This window comes from Corapipo altera, unplaced genomic scaffold (genome assembly GCF_003945725.1).
Source record: "Corapipo altera isolate COAL_440 unplaced genomic scaffold, ASM394572v1 49, whole genome shotgun sequence".
Classification (NCBI taxonomy): domain Eukaryota; kingdom Metazoa; phylum Chordata; class Aves; order Passeriformes; family Pipridae; genus Corapipo; species Corapipo altera.
This window is the reverse complement of record NW_020884879.1, coordinates 8,326,271-8,347,980: the sequence shown is the minus strand read 5'-3', so window position 1 is coordinate 8,347,980 and position 21,710 is coordinate 8,326,271. Positions and strand designations below refer to the sequence as shown.

Below are 21,710 nucleotides of genomic sequence, written 5' to 3'. Positions count from 1 at the left end.
ATATTGAGATATCTTGCTTTGAGTATTTCAATGTCTATAAATGGAGGGGAAAAAAATGGAATCACCATCCCTGGATGTGTTCAAGAAATGTGTAGATGTGGCACTTGTGGTTTAGTAGTGAATACGGCTGTTCTAGTTTGATGGTTGGACTCCATGATCTTAGAGATCTTTTCAAACTTAAACAATTTTATGAGTCTATGATACTTCCATGTCTTCTTTCATGGTATTTCACCAGTGCTGGCAAAGGAGAAAGAGGCACTCTCAAAACAAAGAGGAGACTTCTAGCCTTCTTAAAATAGTCTTATATTCTTCAAAATTTCTGTGAAATTTAATAAAAATCATTGCAGCATTCTGAATATTATCTGAATGAATGAAAATAGCAGAAAGAACCCCAATGCTGGATTTCTTTGTATCATTGTATAATAGTCCTGTTTCCATGTTCCACTCTACTTTTTAGTATGATTTTTAGCTTAGGATTTCTTTTAAAACTGGTCATGTAATGTTTCAACTGCTGTTGTTTCTCTATGATTTTTTTTAAAATTGATAATATAGAATAAACTCATGTCAGAAATGTCTGTGCTCTGCCTGGCTTTATTTTTTTATAATGATGCCTAAAGATTTGTAGCTTTATCTAAATGTTAGTGTAGTTGTGTAGTTTTCTTTCACTTTGGACAGTTACTTTCACATAGTTTGTGTGTCACATTTCTGAGTTTTGGTTTAACTATCTTTTAACCATCTTTTCAAGGCAATAGACTTTAGCAGCGACATTCTGTTGAGATGTGCACCTGGACCAGAATAATAAGATATATAGTAGAAAAAACTAGATATGATATATGTGGGTGCGCACCTATGTATTATGTGCACCTGAAGGCCTTCATTAAAGAGCTGCTCTCTATCTTATCTATATTAACATTGTTTGGAGAATTTTTTTCTTTCATTTTAAGCATCAATACCAATTATTGTTTTGTTGGCTGTTAGATTCCATCCAGTAACGTTGATATGTATATGCCAAAGAAATTTTGGCTCAGCTCTTCAGACAAACTGAAATTGTGGTAAGATTTAATCTCATTTCACTTGAAATTCATTTAATTCACACTCCTAATTTTAAGATACAGCATAGAATTTAGTTAGGAGATTTCAAAGTCCCTGGTTACCTTAAGAGTTTCTCCTTGTGACCTTACATGAAAGGGTTATTTAAGAGTGTTGCACAACTTCCTTGGCTGTGTTCAGGTTGATGCTATGTGCAGAACAAGATTTGTTTCAAGTAAGGATAATGGTTCTCTTGGGAGAGAAAATGGCTGGTCCCTAGTTTTGACGTGATTTATGTCCAATACAGAGATCACAAAGACAAAAATAAAGCTTTCATTTGAAATGAGGAAGATATCTACTGCCCTTGAGAAAATACTGTGCTATAATCCTTGTTTTCTGTTACCTTTCTCTTTTTTATATATACATATATTTAAAAAATAGCTAGCAAGATTCAGACACTTAATCAAGTAAGAAGCTCTAGCTGAGCTGTATAGTCTCTCTTTCAGTGCTACCTGATATGACATGCTCCTTTCCCCAGCACCTGATTGCATCCAGTACCTGCACTCTCCAGCAATGGCTCTGCCTTGCCCCTATGGTTTACAAAAGCTGTCATGATTGCCGTGTCAAACAAATTAATGTACACATGCACTTCTTTAACGCTATGTACCAGCCCATGGTACAAGTGAGAATGTGATGCAGGAATTAAAATGTGGTTCAAATAATCTCACTGTTGCTAGAGCATCTAAGAGCATGTGCACAGTTTCAGTGGTTCATCTGGTGTTCAGTGGCCTTTCAGGTAACAATGAACCGGGTCTATGTCTTATTTTGCATGGGATATGTATATAAGAAAGATTCAGATTTTGTGAAGAACAGCTTGGCTTTTGTGGAGTGATGGAAACATAATAGCTAACTCTTTAGTAACCTGTGGAGGAATTTGCTGGGAAGAGTTTACGTGTGACAGTGGAGATAATAATTTTAAAACCTGACTCTTATCACAGGAATTAAGGCTGCCAGGGACTAAACTTCAGCCATCATGTCCACAATTCAGATGCACCATACCTTAATCTCAAATAAGGAATCAGAACTGGAATATATAATTTTGTTTTATGTTGAAGATCACCTACATTTTTCAGTTATCTGCACTTTTCATGACATGGGACTTGGGTGTGTGTCCCACAAAAGTAACAGCTAAAAATCACAAGGTAAGTGGAGATTCAAATTTTTGATGCAAATTTGTTAGAGAAATAAGACACACTTTACAAAATAACATAATTTAAGAATTTACAATGTGAAGTTGCTTAGATGAAAAAAATCTTAATACAGTTCATACTTTTCATTTTGTATAATTCCCTTTGACAAGAAAAGCTTTTTCTCTAGCTTATTCTGTTTATTCAAAATCAATGTCTACAGTAAACTGCCAAATTGTCACATTACTTTTATTTTTTAGTAATCCCAAATTATTACTATGTTTAAAGTACATAGGAATAAAGACTGAAAGGAATTTCAGGGATCATCTAGCCCAATATTCCACATTTGAAGGCTTTTACATCATAATATTTTTCATAAACTTTACAAACTTCATATAAAATGAGCTTCATTTTGGCCCACAAAGTTCCTTACAGAAAACTTTCCAAATCCTCATTTCTCTGATAGTTCAACCCAAGTGTGTTCATGGCTGCTGAATATGCATTTGCTCTCCTGTCAACATTGTTCTTACCTTGAATAGACTTTCTCCCTCTCTGCAATTTGCCCATATTAATGTATTTATAGAAAACAATTATATATCCTCTCAGTCTTTGTTTTACTGGGCTAAATCCTCATGCCTCTGAGCTCTCATAATCTCTCCTGTTAAAGTAGGCTCTCTTGGTGTAAAGTTATTGCATAATTGTCTTTACATTTTTTCCACATTCTAAAAATACCCATAAGATCACCAAGTTGTTTTTATTGTTTGATTTGTTTGGGGTTTTTTGACTTTTTTTTTTTTTTTGAGTGGGGGAAGGGATGTTTAGGGTAGTCTTTTAAAAACATATCAACCTTTGTGAAAAATATTTGTCTGTTAAAGTATACAAGTGCATCTGTATTTTATCCTTGGCTTGGAATCAAGAAAATATTGTGATCTTTTTGCTTAGTCATTTTCAGTTGGTGACAGCCAGATCATTAGCAAAAATCTCTTGATTAGTCCATTCTGATTAGATATCCATATCACAAACCTAACTAATTTTTGATAGAGCTTAAAAGCATAACTTGTACTCAAACTAAAAAAAAAAAAATCTTAATGACCTTGATCTTTGATACTTCACTGTGGTGATGCCTGTAGGAATACACTCCTCCCTTGTATATCCTTCTTCTATTTTGCACTATGACCAAGGTTTACAAAGGGGCAAGTACCTTTGTTCAGCTGTACTGTTATGTCTGGCATCTCCAATGAGCTATGTGGAAAGGTCCTAGCAGGGAGCATGGAATTTGACAACTGAACCTTGTCCTCAAATCCCAGTCTGATCTCCATCTGCCTCTGGCAAGACTACACTTCTCATTCTCAAGCCTTCATTTCTGGAGATGGTATCAAATGACACTTTGAGCAGAAATAGTATCCCTTGTGTGCCTATATATATGTGAATCTGAACAGAAAAAGTATTCCAGGGCTTCTGGATGCCATTACCTTTCTATCTCTCAGGTTAATTTGTATATTGTTTCAGTTATCTTTTCACCTTCACCTCCTCTCCTCTAACTGAAAAGTAAAATACAAAATCTGTAAACACTGAGTGCAGACCCCATTATATACTTTACTGAGCTTTGGCTCAATTGTCTACTTTTAATCAGAACACCAACCTAGGATGTCATGATTTTTACTTCTGCCTTTCAAAACTAAGAATTTAAAATTAATCCTTTGAAATTAAAATTACCATAGAAAATTCTACTGACAGAACTACACATGAAAGTTGCACCAGATTACCTTAGCTAAGTTTATTTAATATGTTGAACTGCTCCACTACTTGTATCTGTACTTATTCTAACTCTGCTTTGATTTAGCTGAAAGTGACTGCCTCTAGGTTTAAATCTAACTGCAGCAATACACTGTATCAGTTAAGAAAAAGAGAATTAAATCACATCTCTTCTAGTCAATTACTGGGGGCAATGTAGTCCTCTTGTTACTCATGTTTAGTTTGCTATGATCTTCACAGATTAGAAGAGACACACCAACACCTATCCTAATCACATACTTTCTTCCTAGTGCCTGGTTCCTAATGGTTTTGGGAAACAGAGAAGGTAAAAGCCATGAAAATGTCACAAAGCTACGATGCACTGGGAATAGTTCAAAACAGAGTCCAAAAGTGGTGACCAAAGTGCAGAACAAAAAGTAGGAGAAGAGCAAAGGTTCTCTGTATCTGGCAATTCCTTTGAACTCTCACCACAATAAAACAGACTTTAAAGGAGAGTACAGAGGTCAGGAATTGCCATGTTTTCCTTACAACTGAACCATCACAAAAACTGCCACAACCAAGAGCCATTTATTTAATTCTGTGCTCACTGCTTGTTACTGACAGGGCTGATAGAAAAGCTGGGGTTATTTTGCTACTGTGTTTGCTGATCAGCTGATGAGAAGTGCAGATGACAGACAGTATTCAGGCAACTAATCCTTAAACTAAGAACATACATGATCTAAGAAACAACATCTGTAAAGAAAAAGAGATGGTTTGTGCTAAGATAAGGTATGCATGTGCAAGGCTTGGACACTGTAACTTCTTGGATAAATGGACATTGATCAATTTTAAGTCATAGTGACAACTTCCACCAGTACAGGTACAGCCAGCAGATCTCCTAACACTGGAGAAATCCTTTCTGTAAGAAGGTCGCTTGGTGGTTTCTGTGTCACAAGATGAATGCCATTGTTTGGATTAATAAAAAGACCATTACATGACAGAGCTCTGCAAGCTTCATGAAGGTTTGAAGTCTCAAAATGAGGAAGTCTCCCTAAGCCTTTTCATCTCTATAATAGAAAAAGGTATCCTGCAAATTAGTACTCTGATACTAACCACACTGGAAGATTCATCACCTGAGATGGCCTAAGAGGCGGAGTTTGAGGCTGATAGGGGCAACCTTCACTGTTTAAACAGGTAGATCATGATGGGAGTCAGTGCTGAAGCTCAGTGATCTCTGTCCTCATTAGGCTCAGATAAATAAACTAGGCTGATGAGTGTAGAGAAAGATTGTTTTGCCTACGATTTCTGTGATCCATGTTCAGAACACAAGGAGATAGTCTGCTCAAAAAAGTGGGAGGTTAGCCTGAACAACGTCTGGGAATTGCACCTCTTTTGTATTTATATGGAAGCAGCAATGAAAACAACATAAAATAGATCCATTTTAGAATTTGACAAAGTAAAGGAAATTTAGGAAGGGAAATTCAGACTGCATCACGTCTTGAAAATCTCATATTTAATGAATTCTAGAGGCAAAAAGGTAAGTCACGCTGGAGATCTCTTAATGCCCATGACCTTAAGCAGAGAATTGTATTTGGATGGATCTCGTCTGGCGGGTTAGGCTGCTACTTACCAGCTTGTAGAGACTTGCTAGTTGAATATTGGCATAGCTTGGTAGGAAGATTTAAAAGTCATGCTGACAAGAAAAAATGCTCAAAATGCTTTTGTTTACATTAGGTGACACTTTTTAAAAAAATAGATCAAAGACAGAATGACTCTGCAATCAAAAAGAAATTTTTGTAAAGTGCTTTTACATAATAAAAAAGCTTATTTAAATGACAAGAGATATAAATAACTCAGGGTTACAACTAACAGATGAAAGTGAAGTGTAATAAGTTGCAAAGAAAAACTAATAATACATCCGTAAATGGGTTTAATTTCTTTGAAACAGAAAGGAAAGAAAAAGAAAACAATACTTGTGAAAAGAGATTTGAAACATAGAGCCAAATAATTTTGTCGCAGTCCATTTTAAAGTCTTTTTGTTAAAGAGAAAAAAGGGAAGAATAAGCAGAGACTAGGAATAGAAGGAAGAGAATAATCTTCCCAAATATTTGCTGTATTTTTGTCCTGTGTTTTTTATCATTTTTTGGCTTCAGGTTTTAGTCTGTAGCTTTCAAAATGGTGTGGAATGCCGAAGTGGCTTAGTAGAGTAAGGTTGATGAACAGATTTCATCATTAATAAAATACTCTTTGTGACTAATAATCCCTTCAAAAGGAAGAGCTTTCAAATATATTCAAGATCTTCCTCTCTTTGGAATTTTCATGATTAGGAAAGCATTTTCCAAGTGGGAAATTCTGGATCCCTTTCCCCACCCACGACGTGGGGCGGCCCAGTTCTAGTTCCGTTTCCATCTGAAGAACTATTGCGACGCTTTGAAGGATGGGGAAAGGGAACTCCAGGGGTTTCTCAGGGGTCTCTTCTGGCCCTGAGCCTGGAGGGGAGAGGCGCTCCCCCCTCCCCCCCCGCACGTGGCCCCATGGCTGGCAGGGAGACAGGACACTGGGCGTGGAGAGGAGGCAAGAGAGAGTTTATTGTGGGGGATGTTACATTTATAGGGTTTAGGAGGATTCACAAAGTAACCAATTAGAAGTCTCAAGGGGCTTACAGGAACACCCAATCACAAGAAGAGGTTAACAAAGGCCAATGGGAAACACCTCAGGACACCTTCCCAGGACATACCTGCATGGATAACATGGGGGGTGCTGGGAAGAAGAAGCATGTGTTTGCAAAGAGACCACCAAAAGCCATTTTAAGACATGTTTAAACAACAGTTTTCCCATATAATGCAGGTTTAGTGCTACAGGAAATATTTTGTATTTTGTATTTTCCTTTTATTTTCAGATCGGAAAAACTGCTAATAAGTGGAAAGCAAACTCCATGGGGACTTCTCTGAAACAATATAATGGAGAAAAAATAGCAGTTTCTACATGGTTTTTTTTTTAATGTCTGGATGTGGAAGGTATACTTAACTATAAATATTTAAATAAACAGTTCTCAAAACAAAATTTAGAAAAAGTGATCATTTTGCATCATTCAAAGAAATTCAGTTGGATTTTCATGAAAGCAATTCTTTGATTGGGAAAAACATGCAATTTAGATGTTCATAATTGTTTCAGTACATTTTTTACCTTTTTTTCAATTACTTGCATAATTTAATTCACTTTCTCTTCATGTATGACTTTATGAATTAAATCTGATAAATATAGTTAACTACAGTCTGCATATGTGGACTATGATTTCTGGTAGAACATGATCTTCAGCATATATGCCTCCTCAGCTCTTTTCATAAAGAAAAAAGTTTGAGTTTTTTTGGTAGTGGATTTGTCTACTAGAAAAAGATGACTGAAGGAAGCATCTCCTACTGAGGCCACTCAGTTCAAATTTTCCAAGTGAAAAAAGGTCCTACAGGAAAATAATTGCTGTCTTTTCCCATCTTTTCCCTACTTTTTAAAAAACTGCTTAAGTTGGAAAATCTAGGTTTTAGACTGGATCTGTGGTGTGTACACGGAAAACCTACCATGTTTTTATCTCAGATTTTTCACCAAAAAATCTACAATTTTCTGTTTTCCTGAGCTCAGGAAAGCAATTACATTTGTAATACAGCTGATCTCAGAGGCCTAAGATAGGTGAAAATCGGAAATAATTGAACACTCTGTTCCATGTTATAGTATAGAAGCTTAACTTACTTTCAGAACCACACAGAAATTTTTATCTGAGGGGGAAAAAGTTGGGAGATGGCTTAATGCTGACTTGAAAAACTGAGAAGAAATAAAACTATAGATCAAAATTAGAAATTAGATCAAATACCATCAGACCTCTCAAAGGTAGACTTTGACACAATCTGATTTTATTATTTGATAAAATATCTGTTTCTTTATACAGATAAAATACATAGGATTTATTAGTGTTGTTGTATGATAAATCATTTTCTTCTGGGCATTAGTATAAGAACTATGAGAAATATAAAGAAAAATAAGCATAGTTTGTACTGATAATATAATGTGAAAAAAATCAGAACATTTGGGGGGATATATTTTTTATATTATTTTTATCAATGGTAGTAGAAAAATGCTAATTTCCTAATGAAATATATTAATGGCACAACTGTGTTCTCCTTAAAACTAAAAAGACTTGGATTCCACACACTTCTTCCTATGCCCTAGGCATATAACATATAATATTAATAACAGAGTGATCAGTAATCAATATGAAGTAAAAGAGATGATTTTTAAAAACAAGACTTTTTTATATAGGCTAGGAGCTCACTGCATGTAAGCAGTTGAATAGGAACTAGACTTCCTTGGTTAACTGCTTATGGAGTAACTGTTGGTTTTGAAAAACACACGGCTATGAAAAAAGGCAATTGTTTTAAGTCAGGTAAGATACATCCAGAAAAGATACAGAATAAAAATAAAAATCTGTTTGTGGAAGGTTGACATAATTCCACCTGAAAGAAACTATTTTAGTTAGATGTCATCATCCAATCTTCAAGAATTATTAAGAGTGAAACAGATATAGAGGAATATATCTAAGCACTAAAACTAGAGGATCTATTTTTATTACTACTTCTCTTGTATGGCAGAATGAGGCAATGACTAGGAGAGGAAAGACTTCTTTGGTTTTTGTTCTAATAAAACTGTGAAATTTATGCACCCGTCCACCACACTCACAATCAGATTTTGTTTTTAAAATTTGTGGTGACAGCTGTGGTCTGCAAGAGAAGACTTTATTCTGGTATTTTACCTTCACATAAAATTCATTCAGTGTCATTATAACCTGCGCCTTTACTGCACTCTGGTCCTAGTAATGTCGTTGATTCTGTATTCATGTAAATAACTGCATTAATAGATTAGATTGACCATAACTAGACTTCAATGTTGCACCATACAAATGGTCTTTACCTTTTAAAATTTATTAATTTTATTTTGTAGTTGATGCTTTGGCCTCATGAGACAATATTTCCTGAAATGCAAGAGGTGAATTTTGGGTTGAGCTTCTATATACATCAGGTACTACAACCTGATAAATCTTAGCAGTACTTCTCCATTATGTTTCTGAAAGTTTCATCTCACCATTCTACCATGTCTATGTTGTTCCCTGCCACAGCTCGTAGGTGAAAGGGAATAGGATAGGGCACTGCAGCAAGGACTAGGACACAGCTGAGGGTGAGGAAGCAATGCCAGCTTTATTGAGGGGAACACGGGCTTATATAGGATAGGATCAGGGGCTGGACTCAGGCAAGGGGAGGAGAGAAGGATTGACAGGTCAGGAAAGGTAGGGATTGGGCTTCAGGAGGGGAATGGGTGGCAACTCTTGGGTATCTAGGGGAAAGGGCCAATGGCAGCTGCCTCTGCACTGCACCAAACAGTGGCCAATCACAGGCAGAGGAGCGGGAAAGCAAGGGAGAGCAACAGGCTCTGGTGGGAAAATCATGAGGGAAGATAAAGACAACATGGAGAATGGGATTTTTAAAACAACAATCAGGGGTATAAACATCCATTAACCACATGACAATAAACTGAGGATAACTGGGGATAACAGGGGTAAACTTTTCCAGTCCAGGTATAGCCTTTTCAGGCATATAAGGTCCATTTCAGTGATGCAAGTCCATTTATGGATTGTAAATCTTCCTCCATGCCTCAAAACGCTCCCATTCGTCCCTGTTCACTTCATCATCATCTCCAACAGTTCCCTCAAGTGCTGTGCATTTTTGTGATCTTAAAAAAAGATGATTTTTATGGGAAACTTGCCATTCTAAAATTTCTTGGGGATACTAGGTGCAGTTGGCATGTTGTAGTTTCTAAGACCGGTTAATTATGAGGATGCTATTTCACCCTTGGCTGAAAAATTTGATGTTCATGGCCCTCAGGGTAAGCAAGTTAAGACCTTGCTGTCATCACTGGTCTGCTTTTAATTGCACTTTCAGAATTCATAGAACAGTGCATTATGTCTGGTCCCAGTGCATTTTCAAAATGACATTACAGTTCTGCAGCCTAAAAGACCATATTCTCTTCTTACGCGAAACATAAGCACAGGCACTGACAAAGACCACTGGCTACCATGGTAATAGGAGGATTTCCCCCACTCTGCCCCCACAGTTAAACACATTTCTTCTGCTTCTTGAGATCTACGTGCTTTAAATCATCCCTTGAAAAAAAAAAAAAAGGAATTTTTACTGTCCTACTTTACAAAACTAATATTTGAAAATATTCTAGGGTATTCTGAAACTTAAATTAGTGTCAGAATTAAGTTATTTTCATTAAAACTTGAAGGTAAGAAGAAAAGAAAAAGATGTTGAGTTGAAAGAAAGAAAATGCTCACTGCAGTCATGAGCGTAGAGGTCTATAGATTTAATTAATGAAACATTTCAAGGGAGATCTGATAAATAAAGTAAGCATTTTAATTTAATTATACTAGAAACCCAAAGTGTTTTAAACATAATCTGAATATTTTTCTCAATGCAAACTATTAGCTCCTTTCTAACAGATCCTCCACTACATCTTTACCCTAAAGTATAGCAAACGGTAGGAAATTTTTTCATGTCTGCTGATTTAGACTGATTCCAGGAAGCACAATACATACAAAAAGCAAGCTTAGAATATGAATGTGTCTTTGAGTATGATTGAGTCTTCACTTTGAGGAAACATATTGCTAACTTTAAATACTTGACCAGCAAACATTTTATGCACCATTCTCGGCATACATTCATTCTAACTCACCTGTAGCAGTCAAAGTACACAAGGAACAGACAAACTACGTAGAGCTATTAATTCAGATGTTAAGCAAATTAGCTTACATTGAACAGAATTATAAGTCGTCTCTGTAAAGTTATTCATTCAAAGTCTTTGTGGGTCAAACGTGGGATTGTAAAAAAACACACCTTAAATAAAGTAATTTTTTCCTTCAGATTCAGGATTGCTGTGTTTCACTTCCTATTATTCAGTTTCATGCATGCTCATCTATTCTTGCTTTATCTTCCTGATTTAGATTTAACCAAGAATGAAGCTTATACTTATTCTATATGAGTGGATCTATTTCATTTATTGGAATTGTTCAGTATATGCATCTGAACAAGTATACATCCTGTTCAGTTATCATTCTGAACCCTAGGCATTATAAAAGATTTTTATTATCAGTTGACACTTTCCACAGTTTCTGAACAACAAAATACTTTATTCTGATGAATTTTTTTCCCTGTGTAACTCAAAGGCAAGATTTCTAATACCAAAGCAGCCTTCTGAGACAAAGCTTTGCAGCAATATTCCTTAACAAGAAATATTAACATACCTTGACAAAATTTTACTTGTTATTCTGGACTCTGTAGCATTCTTTATTCTGCAGTTCACTGTGAGTCCTGAACCCTCAATAAGTTCTCAATTTCTCTTACAAGACAAGAATTCTTTCTATTTTCCCTTGGCTCATTACTGTACAAATTATTTACCTTTTTCAAAGTTAATTTTGAATTTGCAGGGGTCTAGGGTTTTTAATGATTTTGCTTACTAGGTGGTAGATGTGTTCCAAGATTACTCCTCTGTTCTACTAGTCCAATATTTTCACAGAATTAATTCGTTCACGGTTTTTTCAAAAAGTACATCTGATCGGCTTCATATACATATGAAATGTTATATTATATACATAATTCTTACTGCCAAAGATGACTAAGAGCTATTAAATACAGCTGTCATGACCTTCTCTACCAGTCAGCAGTCTCTTAAAAGAGATTATGAGTTAGGAACCATGTTTTCGGAAATAAATATTCACTACAGATGGGCTGCTTCAGCCCTAATGTAATCTCAATTAGCTTGTGGCTGCCCCACAGCTGACAACAGATAGAAGCTATGAGGAGTAGGAGCATAATGCAGCTCCCTTACTGAATTGAATAAATTAATTTCAATGAGTTTGTACAATCAGTGCTTTAGAACCTGTTACTGTGAGAAGTAAGTCTTCCTGCTGATTGTCTGTCCTTTCATTTACATATTTCTAAATAGGCATTTCTATTCAAGTCTTCTTGACTTCTAAGACTTCTAAGGAGGCATAAATCTAGTCACATCATCATACATTTTTTCAAGTTAATTCCAGAGCACGATTTTGATTAGTTTGTTCTTCCATTCTTGTATTTATTCTCCACTTTATTCTAGGAGTACTCAGTTTCAAGAAGTCATTGAGGTCCTGAGGTACTGAACAGAAATTTATTTTGGTTAGTGAAAGAATTCCACAATAACAGAATATGCTTTTTAAAACACCTTTCTTCCAGCTTGTTTGGCTTAGGAAGATGCAACTGTAAAATAGCTACATCTCTGCAGGACTAAGACATAGATCAAACCTATGTTCTGAGCTATCAAAAGCAATATTTATCAGTTGGTGATTTTTTTAAACCCTAATGTAGACCATGATGCCGTTGTGATATGTCATTATGTTGCAGGGAGGCTTCATCTAGAACAAAGAGAAGAAAGAAAAATTTAGAGTTCTGCCAAATGTTTGATAACTCTACTGAATCTAATGTTTGTTTGCAGACGTAATCAACACTTCAAGAGACCAGCAGAATTCTTGTTGGAACAACTTTGCAAGGACGAAATTATTTTGAACTGTGTCTACACAATATTAAAACAAATTTGGTATTTTTCATGATAAAACCATTGTGTCATTCAGCTTTATACCTTCTGTTTTGCAGTTATATCTCAGTCTCAGTTTACACCCTGGAAATATATACAGGAGAGGAAAGGACAAACAACTGAAAAGCATGTCACAACAAATGTTCCCTAAATATGATTTGTCTTCTATTGCAAATGTGTTTAACAGAATTCATTAATAGATCCAGGAGAAAGGAAAAAAAAAGAAGAAAGAAAAGGAGTAACCAAAAAGAAAAAGGAAAAGAAAAAAAACAAGAGGAAAAAGGAAAAAAAAAGAAAAATAAGAAGGACAAAGTAATAAACATCTTTGCCAGTTAACATCTTAGTTAATTGGGCTTGTGGAAGCATGAAGAAGAAAAGTGAATTTACATTGCCCTGTGACTGAATGTTTGTTTACAGACTTTATTTATTTTGCATGTTTTAAGTATTTGTTTATGGAAATAGATGAACCACAGAGGAAGAGCTTAAATCCTAATTATTATGTAAACTTTATAACAGTCAGTAGAGAACAATACAAACAATTCACCCATCTCCTCTCACCCTTTTGTGTCCAGTAGAGTTTCTTTTAGTTGACTATTATGTCATCTAGACAGTTGCCTTAGAAATCTTAAAACAATGTACTTTATGAGATTAGTTGTACAGTTCTTTTTGGACAGTTTTGATTCTAAGCTTAAGAAACCATATTACATTGAAATTATGATTCATACTTTATTATTATAGCTGAACATTTTTAATGCACTTTATTTGGAAGATCTAGTATAGGAAGATTCTTCTAAATATTAGTGATATATCAACCTCACAAAGAAAAAATTCTGTTAGAAATAAATATAAAGAAAAGTAAACAAAATTAATTTGAACAAAACATTAAGAAATCTAAGTATATAATGAAAATAATTGTGCCAAGTTTTACCTGTTCACTGTTGACAACAATATCTGGAGACTGCAGTATAAAAAAAGTGAACTACATGAAAAAGAGAGCTCATTTTCTTGGTCTCAATAACAAGGGAAAAGAAAATTCCATCTGATATAAAGTGAATGTCAAGGTATTTGCATAGGAAGGAAAGGGGTCTGAACTTTTTATTATGCTATTTAAAGCATAACCTTTGCTTCTATGCTGCAATTGTTAATGTAGGTGGTAAAGTAGCTTACTAGCAGAGATTCCAAATCACACAAGACATACCTTCTGAGAATAACAACATATTTTACCTTGGAAGTCTGTTATGCGTTTCCTCAGACCTCCATTACCAGATTAATTTGGTGATTAATAGTGAAAGGAAAAAGTAATAACTTCTCTTCATTCACAGAACTAATGAATATTGTTATATTCACAAGTATTGAACCCTCTGTTAGTCTCAGTTTGATGGCTAAAGTTTTATGTTTGTTGTATACTTAAAACGAATTAAAATGTCCTTTCTTCCCTAATCATTACTCAACAAAGCAAAGAATTTTGTGAAAAGAATTAAAGAGAAATCTCTTACAGAGAAAAAGAAAAAAAATTATGTTTAGGTCATTAATTGTCGATACGTAATTAAACACATTCATGTTATTTATTCGTATTGACCCATGCACATCCATAATTCATTATGAAAAAACACCAGAAAGAGCACAGTGATAGTGGCATGAAAATTTACCTAAGTGAATGGATCAGCCGAATGTCTAATTTTGAGACATCAAAGGTGCCTTTTTAGCATACCACATAAAGAGTCAAATTACCTTATACTTTTTGTTCATATAGAAATTTTGTGCCACTGGCTCTTGTCTTCCATAACCATAAAGTTATAAAGACGATATATTTAGGGTGTTTAAGGAATTTTATTCTGTTTCACTATAAAAATTATGCAAGAATGGTTTAATTCTGTTTCTGCTTTTTTACTTTTTTTTTTTCCCATTATGATGCACTGTGATAGTGGGCTTTTTGGAGTAAGAATTGAACATTAAAAACATAACTGATATTGTATTTTAATTCCTAGCTGGAAGTTTCCAAAATGTTCTCCCTTCAAAGTGATTACCACATTCTATAATCTCTGTGTGTGTCTTGTAATGCTTTAACAGATTTAGGTAATTAAAAAAAAAAAAAGACCATGGTTATGAAAAATAGTTTCTCAGTAAAATTCTTAAAGGGGGAGAGGGTACAGGAGGCATCCAATATATATATTCACACAATAGAATCTTTAAATCAATGTAAATCTGTTCTTAATCCTGAAATGAATTCCAGTTCTATTTGAAAGTAACTTTTTTTTCTGGAACTACTGTTCATTTACCAAAAGGTATATCAGTGCAGTTAACAACCAGTCTTTTGTCTTGAAGTTCCTTTTCTCAAAGGCATCCTTTTTAATTTAGTCCATTGTCAGTTTTGCAGGAATACACTGTGTATTGAGAAAGATCTTTGAGTAATTAGTGTAATGCAACATACCTATAAAGCTCAGATATACTTCATAAAAATAAAGACTCTTAGATATTATGTCCATACTAAATTTTAATATAGCATGTCTTCCACCAATATTTTACAGTATTTAACAACAAAATTGACCACAAGAAAATTATGAGTGTTAATGCTTTTAGAGTCTTCCTAATTGCAGGTAATCCAACCTAGCCCAAAGTGGCTAAGCCTCAAATGTAGAGCAGGAAATAATGGCTTCTGAAACTTGACTAGAGAGACAGATTTTAATTATCTGAGAAACATATCAATATCTTTGTTTTGTTTGGTTTAAAGGAAGATCCAAGAAATTATAGGCCCATCAGTCTTACTTTAGTCCCTGGGAAAGTTATGGGATGAATCCATCTGGGGCAGGCAAAAGTCAGATGAAGCACATGATTGGGAAATAAAACCAGCACAGATTCACCAACGGCAAATTGTACTTGACAAACCTGATTGCCTTGTATGACAAAGGAACATGGCTGGTTGATGCGGGGCAAGATGTGGACATTGTTTACCTGGATTTCTCCAAGGCTTCTGATAACTTCCTACAGCCTCCTTCTGGAGAAACTGATGTGTTATGATCTGGACAAGTGGTCTGTGCAGTGAGTGGTGAACTGGCTGAGAGGCTGCACCCAGAGGGTGGTGGTAAACACCTCCTTTTCAAACTGGCAACCTGTCACAAGTGGGGCCCAATGCTGTTTAATATCTTGATAAATGATCTGGATGATGGAATTAACTGTACCCTGATGCAGTTTGCTGGTGATACCAAACACTGAGTGGGGAAGTGGACACTTCAGAAGGGAGAACCACCCTGTAGGAAGATGTGGATAGTGGAAGAACATAGGACATGAATGCAAGAAGAGTGAGACAACAAGAACCTCATGGAGTTCAACAAAGACAAGTGTAAGGTCTTGCTGACGAGAAATATGATTCGGGAATGTAGCACAGTCTGGAATCTACATGGTTGGGGACCAGCTCTGTAGAAAGGGACCTGGGGGCCCGGATGCTCAACAAGCTCAATATGAATGAGCAGTGTGCTGCTGCAGCACAGAAAGAAAGCCAACAGGATGCTGGCATCAACAAGAGCATCACCAGCAGAGATGCGCTCTACCCACCACTTGTCAGGCCACAGCTGGAATAGCATGTTTGGTTTTAGTCTTGACTACCCAAAAAACATGTGGACAGGCTGAAGAGGGTCCAAGGAAGGACTACAAAGATAATCAAAGAACTGTGAGGAAGTGGGTTTATTCAGTCTTGAGAAAAGAAGACTTAGGTTAGACCTTATCACCATGATACAGTATTTAAAGGATCACTATAAAGAAGATGGGAAATTCCCTTTTTACAAGGAATAGCATGGAAAAGACAATGGGTAATGGGTACAAGTCACTCCTGGAGAGATTTCATTTAGACACAAGGGTCAAATTTTTCAGAATGAAATCAGCCATTGGAATAATCTGCCCAGAAAAGTGCTGGTTCCCCATATTGTATACTTTTAAGATTCGTCAGGACAGGGTGCTGGGCCATCTAGATCATACTTTCGACAAGAGAGTTTGCACCAGACAATTCTTGAGATTCCCTTCCAAACTAGTATTCTATTATTCTATGATTTCAAGTACATAATTTAGTGAACCATCAGAAAAAAATTAGGGAATAAAAAAAGTGTGTGCTGTTTTGTGTACATTTTATTGGATTGTTATCTTTCAGTTAGTCTGCAATTCTGGTTAAAAATTATTTGAGATTCATATTTGTTCTGTGAATTTTCATTTTTTATTACTTGAATTTAATCAGATCAAAAATCTCTATTCTGGCAACAATTTTGCCAGTAGTGAAATAAAATAATTGCACTTCACTGAATCAAAGCTGTATACATTATACTGGAGTAGCAGATTTAAATAATAGGGTTAATCAAAGAAGTTCAGGTGCATACAATGTATTTCTTAGTGCAGTGTGTTATAAGTCTGGTCTATTTCACTTAAAACAGATGACACATATGGCATACAAAGAGATCAACTTGATTGTTTGAAGGAAATGATTTTGTTCTAGAATTCCCAAAAGTAAGAGAAACACATGCTAGGCCAAATCTTAACGAATGTACATTGTAGAGGAGTATTGATTAAGATTATTGGCTTATTTGTATAAGGTTTTTGGCATACTCTAGAGGCAGATATAATGCCTAAGGCAGAACAGACAAATTCATTAATGGTGCTTACTTTATTATTAAAGAGAGAATGAACAGTGGCAATTAATAAACAATGGTTTACTAAAGAGCTTTCTGCAGAAATTAACTTTTTAAATAATTTATGAGGTAGTATCAGAGATTTTAGTACTGTATTTCATCTAAAAATAGTGTTGAAACTGATCTTCAAATGAACTTCTTTCAACATATGACATAAAAGTTTAGAGCTCAGTTTACAGAAGATATTTCTTGGTGATTTCTGCAATATGCCATCTTCTCAAGTGAGACAGAAGGGAAAGTCATAGGAAGAGTAGAATAATCCCAGAGTGATAACACATAGGAAATAACACCCAGAAATCAGAGATACAGATATCATAAGGAAGTTGTCTTATTTTGATCACAGGACAATTGAATAATAATAAAACCAGACTGTTTTATAGGGTTTTTTTTGATGTTGACTGTACTGCCATATATACAAGTACCTTAACTCCTGACTGATGACAGTGTAGACATTAAATGTCTTAAATTTATTCTGTTATGCAATAGAAGAGGCTGAATATTTCCAACATGCCACCCTCTGCCCCCCCAGAGAACCCCCAAAAAAACCCTAACACAACAAAGAATAGATGCAGGAATGAAACCAACCAATCAACCAACCAACCATCTAACCCAGCAACAACTGCAACCCCAGCTTTTGGTCAAACCTGAATGCAATCATCTTCTACATGCAGCTTTACTGTTGTCACACTGCTCAGGACGTCATCCCAGGTACATCAACAGCTCCTGACGTGAACAACAGCAATGACAATGAAGATTACATGGACTACTGACCTTGGTGGTGAATCCCAGAACCACAGAACATGCTGAGTTGGAAGAGACCCACAAGGATCATTGAGTACAACTCCTAGCAATCCCCAAGAGTCACACCATGTTCCCAAGAGTATCGTCCAAACACCTCCTGAACTACATCAGACTTGGTGCTGTGACCACTTCCCTGTTCCAGCACCCAAACAATGTCTGGGTGAAGAACCTCTTTCTAATATCCAACCTAAACATTCCCTGACAAAACTTCAGGCCATTCCCTCGGGTCCTGTCACTGGTCATCACAGAGAAGAGATCAACCCCTCCTCTTTCCCTCATGGGGAAGTTGTAGACTGCAATGAGGTCTCCCCTCTATCTTCTCTTCTCCGGGCTGAACAGACCAAGTGACCTCAGTTGGTCCTCATATGGCTTCCCCTCAAGGCCCTTCACCATCTTTGCCCTCCTTTGGATGCTCTCTAACAGCTCAATATCTTTCTTATATTGTGGTGCCCAAAACTGCACAATATTCAAGGTGAGGCCACCCTAGTGCAGAGCAGAGCAGGACAATCCCCTCCTTCGAACAACTGGTGATGCTTTGCCTGACGACCTCAGGACACGGTTGGCCCTCCTGGCTGCCAGGGCACTGCTGACTCATATTCAACTTGCCATCAACCAGGACCTCCAAGTCCTTTTCTGTGGCACTGCTTTCCATCATCTCCTTCCCCAGTCTGTACAAATATCCAGGGTTATCCCCTCCCAGGTGCAGAATCTGGCACTTCCCCCTGTTGAACTTCATAAGGTTGATGATTTCCCAGTCCTCTAATTTGTTGAGGTCTCCCTGCAGGGCCTACATGCCTCTGAGGGAGTTAACAGCTCCTCCGAGTTTTGTGTTATTCGCAAATTTGCTGAGTATCCCTTTCAAGAGATACTGCATCTAACTCATTTATGAAGTGTTGAAGTGCAAAGAAGACAACAGAAAGTACTGAGAAGAATTTTTGATGTCTTGGAAATGTGTACCTTGTGATAGCTCCTTTTGTTCTTAATACTGATTTCTGCAGTTACTGTATGTTTCATTTCTCGGAACAATGTCACCTGAAAAAGGACAATAGAGAATTGAATTTTAAGTGAGTTTTACTGCTATTTACTTCCTCTGCTCAGAAAAATTGATGCCTTTATTTTCTTTAACCACACTGAGCCACACTTTTTTCTCTGTCTTCCTTCGGTCATTCATTAACTCAGTTTTTGCTCTGGATGATCTTTTTGGAAACTACAGCTCATGACCATGAGCAGTTACAGTTAGCAGTTAACAATGCTGAGTGTGTTACTGTTTTTTTCATTGGGAGTTTAAAATTTAAAGATGTAAAGGTGGCCAATAACTCTTTTCTTCTATTTTCTTTTTTTTTTTTTAATATCTGCTATTTTTAATAGGAATTTAATTTATCTCTCAGATTAATACAACTGTTACCTTTCCCCACAAAGGTCTTTCAGACATCCAAATAACAATTTAAAAATCAAATAATTATTAAAAAAGCTCTTTAAAAATCTTCACAAACATTTGCTTAACATTTGGGATTACTGCTCAATGTGTCTTAATCACACTTCAGCAGACCTCTGCTTTAGTTTCATGAATTTACCCATTCATGATTATCTGAAGTTTAATTCTAATTTTCCTTCACTCTACCATATTACACCTTACTTTTTCTCCTGGCAATGACTGCTGAATACTTAAACCTCTTTAGTAGGCATTAATTTTGCTTATATGGCATATTTTTAGTATGTTAGAACTGAAAACAGAAGGACATATATGATGGGTTTTTTTTCCCTAAGCTTTCATTGACAAGGGGTTGGACTAAATGTATGTCATCTCTGATGTCTCTGACAGTTTAGTTTTGTTCAGCTACTTCTGTCTTTAAGATTTCTACAGAAGACATATTGGACCTGAGTGGAAAGGATGGCTCAGCAGCTAAGACACTGATCTCAAACTGTGGAATCCTGGGTAAACCAATTTTGGGTCTTAATATTCATGTTTTCAGGTGGGAAATAATATTTTCTAATCTTATGAGTATGCTGTAAGGAGAAAATTTATAGAAAATTAATTATTAAAGAATAATGATTAAGTGAATTACATTATGCCATCAGAAGGTTGTCTTCTCATCTCTTCTATCTTTTGCAGATTCAAATGACAACTTCAGTTCTTTTCTCTTGCCTGAATAAAACCACAGTTAAAATACAACATTTTCAGCTAAATTCATTTTATAGTTGCATATATATGTATACAGTACATGAAAGACTGATATCACAAACATACTTTTATTTTGCTAACCTAATCTTTCTTCTTCAGCAGAAAAATTGTGAAGGGAAACCACTGTGCATAAGTGATATAAATTACAGTTTGTTTATAACCAGGCCATCAGAAGAACACCAGAAGGACCCGGCATTATTTCTTGGGTTTTTTAGGTTTTTTTCTTATTGTTGGCAGAACATGTTTTACTTTTTTATATACCAGATGGACTTTTAGAGGCTCTATATAGTCACAGGTGCTTTTGGAAGAATATTCTTTAAAAACCTGTTTTCTAAGCTAGAGATGATGTACAGACTAATTAACATCTGTCCCTTAATTTTTGAGACAAGAGTAATAAATTGCAATCACAAAAGGTTGCTTCTCTCTGTCTGTAAAGCCATTTATCTATAGTTTAATCTTGAAGAATCTTGCCTGCACCAGACTGTTACAGATACAACATTGCCTGGCTTCATTAGTGGACTTTTTTTTTTTGCTAGGCTTAACATATTTTCAGTAGCATAAAGCACTTCTTCAAGTTGCTGACTGTGGTCTATACAAAAATGTCGACCTCAAGGCTTTTCCTAAACTAGAGATACATAGAGAAACGTTTCACAACATACTGCTTTAAAAAGATTTTTTTTTTCTGAAAGGGGAATATTTTCTTAAAATAAAGATATTTATGAAAGATTTATTAATGGTGTAAGCTTTCCAAGCTGGGTTTTTTGCAGCAGATCACACATACGTTACTGAGGAGGGCCCTTAGACCGGAGGAGAATCTAATTTTATTGCAAGATGTTCTATTCAAATTTTACCAAAACAAAGATAATTAAAAAATTGCTTTTGTTTGTTGTCAGGAAACTTCAGCAACTTGACAAAATAATTAATGAGCATAAATATTTTAAGACAAATCCAATGGCCCTGTCAAAAGTGCAATGTAGAGGGGACTAACTAAGGAATGACAGAAGAAGGGAAGTCATGAGTAGGCCACTACATCAGGAACTTCTGCCTCTTTAAATCAAAAACAAAGGATGAATTTCATCCACAACCCTCTGAAAGTACTGTGTGTCCAACGGCACAGCACTATAAACTCACCACAAACACTGAAGTACCACATAACCGAAACAGGTTTTCTGAAGAAAGAAGGGTTTAGGGGCGGGGAACTCCATTCAAGAAGACTGGGATAACTTTCCTTGTTTTTTGGCTATTCATCTGAACCCATCTAATTTCTTCTGCTTCAGAAAGAAACATCCCTTACTGACAAAGAGTGGGTGTTATTCACCTAATCTGACTTCACTGTGTGCAGAAGTGCTCACAGAATATTTTTGTCGTTAAGTGGTGGCGACAGATTGCTGTGTTGCATAGAATTTATCTTTGTCATGAGGCATTGTAGCCCAT

General features: G+C 35.8%; 1 long non-coding RNA gene across 1 annotated transcript in view; it reads left to right on the top strand.

The window, feature by feature from the left end:
- The first annotated feature begins 4,831 nt into the window (after nucleotides 1-4,831).
- LOC113945062 overlaps nucleotides 4,832-21,710 on the top strand; it is a 29,860-nt gene continuing 12,981 nt past the window's right edge. Inside the window, exon 1 of the long non-coding RNA XR_003526932.1 lies at nucleotides 4,832-5,032. This is a non-coding gene — a long non-coding RNA (uncharacterized LOC113945062). The remainder of the gene's footprint in view (nucleotides 5,033-21,710) is intronic.